Here is a 7,795-nt window from a genome sequence, read left to right on the forward strand (position 1 = left end):
ATTTCATGGCCTGGTTGCATTTCTCTAGCGGGGAATTTCTCTTTTGCTTTGCAAATATGCTCCAATTACAGAGTGACACACGAGCCCATGAATGTTTATGTAATCGCTGTTTGCTAATAATAAAGAGTGCGTGTTGCTTTGGGGGGAAATTTGGGAAGCTCCTAAAATTAGAAGCTGTTTTACAGTGTGGGTTTCAGGTCAGACTATTTAAGCTCCGAATTTAAATAGAGGAACTACTGTTTCAAGGAACTATACATAGGATACATTCATTTGTATTTTTTTTTCCTGGCTGGTGACTTCTCCGTAGGATTTTATAAAGGAGGCTATAAACTGATAGGGTGGTCACCCTATGGGAAGAAAGTGCTCCTTGTGTGGGGTTGGACATGAACAGAGAGAGAGAGAGAGAAGGGGAGGGAGAAGGGGAGGGAGAGAGAGGGAAAGGGGGAGAGAGAGGGAGAGAAAGGAGGAGAGAGGAGACACAGAGAGAGAGGGAGACAGGGAGAGGGAGAGGGAGAGAAGGGGAGTCACAGAGAGAGACAGAGGGAGAGGAGAGAGAGGGAGAGGGAGTCACAGAGAGAGAGAGAGGAAGAGGGAGAGAGAGAGGAGAGGGAGTCACAGAGAGAGAGAGAGGAAGAGGGAGAGAGAGATACAGAGAGAGAGAGGAGAGAGAGAGGAGAGAGGGAGAGAGAGAGGAGAGAGAGAGAGGGGGAGAAGAAGAGGAGAGAGAGAGATACAGAGAGAGAGAGAGAGGAGAGAGAGGAGAGGGAGAGAGAGAGAGACGGAGAGAGAGGGGGAGAGAGAGGAAGAGGAGAGAGAGAGAGAGAGAGAGAGAGGGAAGAGAGAGGAAGAGAGAGAGAGAGAGAGAGAGAGAGAGAGAGAGAGAGAGAGACACACACACAAAGGGAGGAAGGGAGGGAGAGAGAGAGAGAGAGGAGAGAGAGGAAGAGGGAGAGAGAAAGACAGAGAGAGAGACAGAGAGAGAGGGAGAGAGAGACACACACACAAAGGGAGGGAGGGAGGAGAGAGAGAGAGAGAGAGAGAGCTATATATAAGACATATATAACTGTAATCCTCAGTCAAGGGTTGCCTGTACATGAGGTTGTCAATCACCCTCCTCTGAACCCGAAGGATCTTGACTCTGTCATTTCTCAGAGTATCGCCAGGGTGTGCGCTATCAGGAAGGCATCCTATATCAATACTAAGATTATATAAGTTTGAGTAATGTAATCATCATCATCATCATCATCATCATCATCATCATCATTATGGCTGTTTGTATCAAAATGATTATACCCAGAGGCCACACTGTTCATGTATTGCTCTTGGATATATATTTAAAAATAAAAATCCAATAAAACTTTTTTTTTGTTTAAAGGCATCCTATTATAGAATCCTTAGGGCTGGAACTGGAAGGGGCCGTGGAGGTCTTCTAGTCCAACCCCTGCTTGCCCAAGACAGGAGAGACCGCATAGCATTCCCAACCAAATGGTTGTCCAATCTTTCCTTGAAAACGTCCAGCGATGAAGCACCCATAACTCCAGGAGGCAAGAGCTGTTCATGGTTCTCACTATCAGGAAATTCCTGTATTTCCAGGCTGGCTCTCGAAATAATGCCACCTTTACCAGTATAATGCCAGTTTTATCTGCTCCGACCTAACTGGGCTGTTGTGGAGATTGCCATCAGGGCTCCACGGAGGCATTGGGCTAACGGCTCTAAATTTTTTTTTTTTTTAAAGAAGGGAACACCTTAGACTCTCCAGGCAGAATACAGAATACAGAATAGAGTTGGAAGGGACCTTGGAGGTCTTCTAGTCCAGTCCCCTTTGCAAACAGGAGATATACCATTTCAGACAAAGGGTTGTCCAATCTCATATCTTAAAAAACTCCAGTGTTGGAGCATTTACAACTTCTGAAGGCAAGAAGTTCCACTGGTTAATTGTTCTGCCGGAAAATTTCTCCTTAGTTCTAGGTTGCTTCTCTCTGTCAGCCTTCAAGATTTTCTCCCTTTGCTTTGCATCTTTCGGCTGTCATAAGTAAGGGGGTGGGGGGGAGGAGGCGGGGAAAGTATGGGAAGTGAGCTGGAGGTGTTACAAACTAGAACTGTATAAACTGGGGGTGGGGGGAAGAGTATTTTCTTGCTTAGGTTTCTATTCCTTGCTTAGCTCTCTCTTCTATGCACAGCTGCAAACTTTTATCAAACTATGCCAAGGTCAACGGACAGAAGCCTCATCACCACCTGGAGATGCCCACATGATGATATTCACAACTTTTAATTGGAAGAACCATTTGAACTATTGGGGGTGGGAACATTGCCGTTACTTTGTATATGCAATTTACGCGCCTATTTTCTCAGATTCAGAATCCTCTTGTTCCTACCACTTGACTTCCAATAAAAGATATCTTTTCTCTAATTAAAAGAGTCTAAGTATTTCTTTCTTGGATTTTGAATGGAGCACCAGCTGACACTCTCCTTGATTAGTTTCCACCCGTTGCTTTTTGTCCTGCCTAGTGAAATAACAAGACAGAAATAAGACAGCGGAATGGCTGGCTGGTCCCTGAAAACGAGTCTCCAGATTTCAGGCTGCTCTTCATCCTTCATTCTGAACCGGGTCTACCTCCGTCATTTGTAGATTTTCATAAAACCTCCCTCCTTTGTAACAGAGAATCACAGAGTTGGAAGGGACCTTGAAGGCCATCTAGTCCAGCCCCCTCCTGCCCAAACAGGAGAGCCTATGGCGTTTTTGAGAAGTGGCTGTCCTTCTTCCGTTTGATTTTTAAGTCCTGCTTTTCGATGAGGGCTGATGAGAAATTGTGTGTGGCTGCCCACTAAGGAGACGCCTCCTTCCCATTTTTTTTTTTTCAAAACAGGGAGAGAAGGTTTAAGATCATTCCATGATTAATGTTATTGTTGTTGTCTACAAGTCAGGTGTTTTTTTTTAAATGGATAATTTTTTATTAAAAGAAGATTTTGGAAGTTTTTGAAGACGGGACTAAACTAGAAGAGAAATAACACAGTTGGGAGGGACCTAAGAGGTCTTCTAGTCCAACCCGCCCAGTTAGGCAGGAAACCTTCCCCCTTTGTCCATTCTCTTCTTCAAAACTGCCCACCGGCCAGGTGAGGATCCTGCCTGGGACCCGGACCGGCCGCTCAGCTCCTCCTCCCCCCGCTGCGAAGCGCAGCCTTCCCAGCCGGAGACTTTGCGCAGGGAGGGAGCGAGAGGGGCGCGCGGGGGCGGCCGAGCTCCCGGCAAGGCTGAGAAGAAGGCGGAGGCGGCGGGCAGACTCCGCCTCGGAGCCCCGCAGATCTTCGCTTTCGTCCCGGAAGGGGAAAAAAAAAAGAGCTGCGTTCCGAGAACTCTCTGAGCCCGCCCGGGAAGAGGCGTCCCGTTCCCGTTGCCCCGACCGCCCTCCTTCCAATTCCTTGATCCCGCGGCTGGAGCCTCGCTTGGGCCAGGTAAGGGGCGGCGGGATCGCGCGTGTGTGTGTGTGGGGGGCTGCTGTCAGGAAGGCAGGCAGACCGACAGGCCGACGGGAAGGAAGGCAAGACAGACTGGCAGGCAGGCAAGAAGACAGACAGACAGGAAGGAAGGAAGGAAGGCAAGCAGTCAGGCAAGCAAGCAAGACAGACAGACAGGCAGGAAGGAAGGAAGGCAAGCAGTCAGGCAAGCAAGACAGACAGACAGACAGACAGACAGACAGGGAGGAAAGAAGGCAAGCAGTCAGGCAAGCAGGACAGACAGACAGACAGGGAGGAAAGAAGGAAGGCAAGACAGTCAGACAGACAGTCAGGAAGGAAGGAAGGAAGGCAAGCAGTCAGGCGGGCAAGAGAGACAGACAGACAGGGAGGAAAGAAGGAAGGCAAGAAGACAGACAGACAGGAAGGAAGGCAAGCAGTCAGGAGGGCAACACAGACAGACAGACAGGGAGGAAAGAAGGAAGGCAAGAAGACAGACAGAAAAGAAGGCAAGACAGACAGACAGTCAGGGAGGAAGGCAGGCAGGCAGGCAGGCAGGGAGGAAGGAAGGAAGGAAGGAAGGAAGGCAAGAAGACAGATAGACAGACAAGCAGGCAGCAGGCAGGCTGGCCAGGCCGCTGGACAGCGCACCCCCCCCCCCGCCGCTTGGGTCGGGAGCGGCTCTCCGGAGCGCGAGCGGCCCCTCCCTTCCCCTCCCCAACCCCGGAGGCGCCTTCAGGCAAAACATGGCTGTTGGGGAGGACGGGCGAGCGGAAGAAGAGGGAGCCTTGGGCGGAGAAGAGGCGGCGCGGAGCCTCGGCCTTCTCCCGGGCAGGTCTCGCCTTGCGCGGTTTGCCTTGTTGCAAGAGTCCCGGACTCCTGCCCTTTGCCCAGCCGGGGTCGTCAACGTGCGCCCCCAGAGCTCTCCGCCGTCTCCAAGACTTCGAAGGCTCAACTTTCGGCCCCGGGACTTTTAAGTCGGGTGCTGAATAAACTCCTTTTTCGGGCTGGTGGATTGCCAAGACATTTCTTGTTGGGCGGTTGTTGTTGTTTTTAAACAAGAACACAAACATTATTATTTTTTTAAATTTTAGTTTTTGTCTAAATATTTTTTTAATTTTTAATATAATCATTCCATCTGAACCCAACGACCAAACTTACAAACTCCTCCTAATTAAATTCATGTTGATTCTGCAATCTTTAACCTAATAATATTTCCACGTATTAATTCTATAATATTAACCTAATAATTATTCAACACACCAGTCATAATATTTACTTCTCTCTTTTAACATTCTTTTTTTTACCGGACACCAAATGGTTGGGTTTGCCCAACGTGGGAAAAAGACAAAACTAGCCAACTTTGGCTTGAGAAAGATGCCAGGTTTCAGAATGAGACCCCCCCCCCCCCATGGAAAATCTGGATTTGAATTGAGGTAGTGTGTGGGAGTGGGGGAAAAAGAGGGTAAAGTAGCCAAGATCTCATTTTAGCCCAATCTGAGTGGGCAGGGGTTGGACTAGATGACCTACAAGGTCCCTTCCAACTCTTGATTATCTGTTAATTGAGTAGGTCAGACTTACTTCTTTGGCAAGCCAAGAATTTTGAGACTGAATTGGTGCTAGGAAGTTGGTTGATTGACATTAAAAATAAAGGAGAAAGAAGCCACAGAATACTATTTAATGTGGAACAGATTTTACGAATGATTAGAGATAAGAGGTAGAAATCAGATGAAGAAAGAGTAAGGCTATGTATGAATTAGATATAAAGATGGTTTATAATTATGAATATGCCAATATAATCAACAGACTTACAAACAGTTAATACAAATAGAAATCTGGTTTAAACTACTCTGTTACAGTGTTACACTATTATTATTAGTCTATGTATTAATATTTTTGTTGTGTTCGTTTTTTGTTTTTTCTGTAAATAGTATGCCCTGACAATACACTGTATTCAAAATGTTTATTACACAGACATACACACACACACAGAGTAAGTTGTTAGGAAATCGGACATCCTGTAGTAGAACTTTCAAGCAATAAATGAAGTTGTCTTTGAATCATAGTTTCTCCTGGTGATCATCTGATCATCTTCAGGTTACGTTTTGCAATAAAAAAGCAAAAAGCCAGTTAGCTTTCTTCTTGGTCTAATTTGAGGCTAAAGGCCTGGGGTTTCCTAGTGGTCTCCCATCCCAGCAATACTTAAGTTTTTCAAGATCTTCCTCTTTTCTTTTCTTTTCTTTTTTGGTCAAGTTTTTTATTTTATATTGCTTATACATATCATTGGGTGAACAGTGTGATACCTGGGTATCATACATTTTAGTACAAAAAAACATTATTACTCACAGTTATTACATTTCATTTTCATTGTTTCATATTGTTTAAATGTATCTCATACTACCGCCATTCAATTTCTAAATCTCCCTCTTATTATTACATATATCTTGTTATATTAAACTATGTATATTGTTATTCCCCTCTTATATCTATTTCTATTCTAACTTTTATTCATGTCACCATAGTATTCAAAGACGTTTCTTTTCTTTTCTTTTTAAAAATATTTTTATTGTACATTTTTCCTTAATATTCATCACAGTTCCAATTTTACAACATCATTGTGTACTGGTTATATATCAAGTTCTTTTTTTTTGTTGTTTACATCATACTATACATCCTAACTGAAACTATCATACAGTATAATCTCTTTCGACTACATAATGTTATTCATCATGATTATAACTATTATTTTCTTATTTATACCATAATACACTATTTACATTTATCATTTTGTGCATTTAATACTATATTCACATATAATCCAAGAGTTTAACATTGTTTATTCTTACATATTTCAATAGATCTGTATTTTTATTTTGTTAATCTTCTTTCATTGTTAAATACTAATCTCTGCATTTATTATTTATCCAATTATAAATAAGTCAGAGATGTTTCTTTTCTGTTTTCCATCTTTCACCTGCTTTATTATTCATATTTCCCTCATTTAACTCTTCACATCTGTATATATTAAAGTTTCATCCTTCATTATTTTGCTGTTCAGTGTTTCAATATACAATCCTAATACCAATCACAATATCACCCCAGCAAGTTTTTGGAGATCTGCCAAGGTTGCTTATGAATGGCAAACAGGAGAAATGCAGTGGGGGCCTAAAACATTTCTCAGAATCTGAGGAATTTTCCAACTGTTGCAGTTTTGTGTGTCTACTACATCTGTGTGTGTTTGTGTATGTTTGATTCCTCTTTTTCTTTCTGGAATTGAAGCCCCAACAAAAGAGTTGCTTTTGTGCCTATCTTCTGGCAGTTCTTCATAATGTTGTGACTTTGGCTCCTTCCTGTTTCGGCTGGTTTTGTTGCCAATAAATCCAGTTCAGGGACGATCTCACCCACTCCTATCGTGTTATTTTCCTGCACACCAGATACCAGTGAAACTGCTGTATCCAAGGGCTATTTTTGGAGACGGCCTCTTTGGAAGGACAGCTAACTGTCAACGTAGGAAAACAGTGTATTCCTAATCCTTGGTGGGTGAAAAAGATTGCATGCAGATTATGGTGACTTGGTATTATTTTTATCTCCTCCAGGTTATTGGGGGGCGGCTTGATATGACAGGGGGCCCTTGACTTACGACCACAGTGGAGCCCCAAATGTATGTGTGCTCAGGGAAACGTTTTGTGAAGTGAATCTTGCTGCGCTTGTGAAGTGAATCACATTGTAACTTGGAACAGTCCCTAAACGAATGAGGTCTACCTGTATTTTTATCTCTCATTTATCTCATGTCTGTTGGAAGACAGATGGCCAAGCTGAGATCCGGGGCTTTTTATGGTCCACAAGTCAAGCTGATAACATGACCCCCATTGAACAAAAGGTTTTGTAGCAGTGGAATTTATATCTTCTTGAAAAACGGGACTGGAACACAAAGTGCATTTACTGAGTCTAATTTCCTTGTCTTTTTTTTTTTCTTCTTCCTTCTCTTCATTAATTCAAGCACACATTTCCTGGTGCATTTTAATCTTATGCAAACAACCTTTGTATAGCTCACGGCCTCTGTGCGTTGGCCAAGGCAAGAAGTCAGTACTACAGTTCCTTCAGCTCAGGGGAGGGGAAAAATGGCCCCTTTATGACTTGTGGACTTCAACTCCCAGCATGGCTCAGGAATTCTGGGAGTTGAAGTTCACAAGTCATCAATGGTTTCCTTTGCTTGCTTTAGCTGGATGACCTTCCCAGAGAAAGACTGAATGTCTCTACTGTTAGTCAAAGGTCACTATTTGTTTTTGTTTTTTTAAATAATATGAACTTTTGCTGTTGAGTCCCACTAACTACAGGTAGT

The 7,795-nt window shown here is 43.7% G+C and overlaps 1 protein-coding gene across 1 annotated transcript in view; it reads left to right on the top strand.

Moving 5' to 3' along the window:
- The first annotated feature begins 3,091 nt into the window (after positions 1-3,091).
- ANXA11 (annexin A11) overlaps positions 3,092-7,795 on the top strand; it is a 40,509-nt gene continuing 35,805 nt past the window's right edge. Inside the window, exon 1 of the mRNA XM_026678382.2 lies at positions 3,092-3,453. The gene's annotated coding sequence lies outside the window, so the exon portion shown is untranslated. The remainder of the gene's footprint in view (positions 3,454-7,795) is intronic.

The sequence above is a fragment of the Notechis scutatus genome, chromosome 4 (genome assembly GCF_049901735.1).
Source record: "Notechis scutatus isolate UNSWTSFEM ecotype Mainland chromosome 4, rNotScu1.2, whole genome shotgun sequence".
Taxonomy (NCBI): Eukaryota; Metazoa; Chordata; class Lepidosauria; order Squamata; family Elapidae; genus Notechis; species Notechis scutatus.